Source organism: Malus sylvestris, chromosome 2, assembly GCF_916048215.2.
Source record: "Malus sylvestris chromosome 2, drMalSylv7.2, whole genome shotgun sequence".
In the NCBI taxonomy this organism is placed as follows: domain Eukaryota; kingdom Viridiplantae; phylum Streptophyta; class Magnoliopsida; order Rosales; family Rosaceae; genus Malus; species Malus sylvestris.
The window spans coordinates 30,790,365-30,792,651 of record NC_062261.1 but is presented as its reverse complement, the minus strand read 5'-3'; the positions used below and the strand labels follow the sequence as shown (position 1 = coordinate 30,792,651).

Below are 2,287 nucleotides of genomic sequence, written 5' to 3'. Positions count from 1 at the left end.
AATATTGTGTTTCAAAATGATTCAACATTGGGTAAGAAATCAAGACATTAATCAATCTCAGCACAAAATGCCAACACCGTTATTGGCTACATGAGATTAACTTGCACTCTGTTGAGGCAAAAAGAAGAGAACAACGGTCATGCATCACCGACACAATCGAGTCCACAATCTGAAATTTTTGCAATCACCCATTAAAGTGTGTTTAACTATTAAAACAAATTCACTGTCAATTTTTTTTTAATTTTCTGCAGGTTCATTTTTGGATAATAAAATTTAACTTCATTTTCTTGCCTGTCAATCGATCTTTACATTTTTCAATCACTCAGTTTTTGTTTTTACATAACTTGGAAATAACACAAATTTCCTTCAAATTAAATCAAAGAAAACATGAAAGCATTAAACACAAACAAAATACAGCATAACACAATTCTTACACTACAGGAAAACCAAAACTCATCTCTCCAAAACCCTTGAAGGGACGAAAGGAAAACACTCACCAATAACAAACACGGCTTGCAAACCTGCACACAAAAGCACCAAACAACTAAAAATTAGTTTGGGACGAAACCAAACAAAAAAAAAAAGAAAAATTCCAGACTCAACCAGAACGAAGAACCATACCCAAAAACCCAAGATGGTAGCAAAAACCCCAAATTTCCAAAACACAGCTGCAAACAGGAAACCCATCCACAAAAATGAAAAACGGTGAGGAACAAAAAGAAATACCTAATATGAGAAAGGCAAACAACTAACCAGGAGAATCCACCCTTTACAGATAGAAAAACCTTTGAACCCAACCAAACAACCGAAAGAGCGCAAACCACCGGTAGTGTTTTTTCCCAACAAACTAACACCACGCTGCTAGACACAAAGAAGAAGCAGTGGCTGGCTTAAAACGAAAACCGGGAAAGATTCAAAAACAGAAGAAAGCGATTGGCAAGAGAGGGAGAAGGAGAGAAAACAACAATGAAAAATCTGAAGACGAAAGGGAGAAAAGAAGAAGAAAAGTAGGTAGACCAGCTGACTCCGATGACCAACACCTGTCCACCATTCTGAAAACAAAAGGGAGAAAAGAAGAAGAAAAGTAGGTAGACCAACTGACTCCAATGACCAACACCTGTCCAGAATGGGCAAAATAGGGTTTTTACTGTGCGAAAAACTGAAGAGAACACCAAAACAGAGAAAAAATGGAGGGGCAAAACGGTCCACACACTGGTCATCCACAGTGACCAGGGGGTTTGAGTTTTAGTATATATGATATAGTGCATTATAAGGGACCAGGATCCTCTCCTGAGCTAAGGATGAGGATCCTCCTCATCAATCAGTGTGGGCCGTTGGATGAAAATCCAACGGCTACAAACAGGGGGGTCCCTTTAAAGTTATAATAATTGTAGCCGTTGGATTTTCATCCAACGGCCTACATCTCTTGATGAGGAGGATCCTCATCCTTAGCTCAGGAGAGGATCCTGGTCCCATTATAAGAACCTAAAAGATCAGTACAGAACAGATCAAGAATAAACCAAAAGTCAACATAAGGAAAAAGGTAAAAATAAAAAATAAACATTTTTAGGTTGCATCCATTATATTCTTGAACCATAAACCATAAAGAAAATACCTTATTTCTAGGTTGCAAAATCAGAAGCAAAAATTTAACGCGCCAAGAACCCCTTAGCTCTCCCTTTCTCTCTTTCCCTCTTTAATGCGCAAAGAATCCCTGGACTTCCTCTTTTTCTCGTACAAAAACGTACCCAGTGAATAAAAAAACATAAAAGTTTTGAATTGCATTGGGTCACAACAACTCTATTCTAAGCATGAGCTCGTCAGATCATGACCGTTGGATTATGATCCCCACTCAAGGTCCGGTCGCAAGGTCCACACCTTAAAAACGCCCACATTGAATTATCATTTCTCCAATCACTTTTCTCAATTAAATGACGCTTCCTTCTTTTAACGCTTACGCATCTAAAATCAGAGTCGGCCTTGAGATTTCAGGGGCCCTATGAAAAAGTGAATTGGAGGCTCTAAAAAGTTCTAAGAATTTATTATTTTTTTTATATTTTTTTGTTCAAAATAATAATTTTAGTTTTCAATTGAGCTTCTATAAATTCTAATAGCACAAACAAATTTAACAAATCAACCAGTGGAAAGGTTTATATTGTTTTGTGGAAGCTTATGCATTTAATAAAAATATAAACTGAAAAAATGATGGAGATGAGTTTCGAACCTATCCCCTAAGCCGATGTAAAGAAGCTATAATTCCACTTGCACTAAGACTCAAGTTTGTAAT

At 37.0% G+C, this 2,287-nt stretch overlaps 1 long non-coding RNA gene across 1 annotated transcript; it reads right to left on the bottom strand.

The window, feature by feature from the left end:
* Positions 1 to 267: 267 nt before the first annotated feature.
* On the bottom strand, positions 268 to 1,063 carry LOC126612966 (uncharacterized). Its single transcript, XR_007619518.1, has 3 exons — positions 754 to 1,063; positions 622 to 668; positions 268 to 521 (listed from the first exon to the last, which is right to left on the bottom strand). It is a non-coding gene; the product is annotated as an uncharacterized LOC126612966 (long non-coding RNA).
* Positions 1,064 to 2,287: the final 1,224 nt, after the last annotated feature.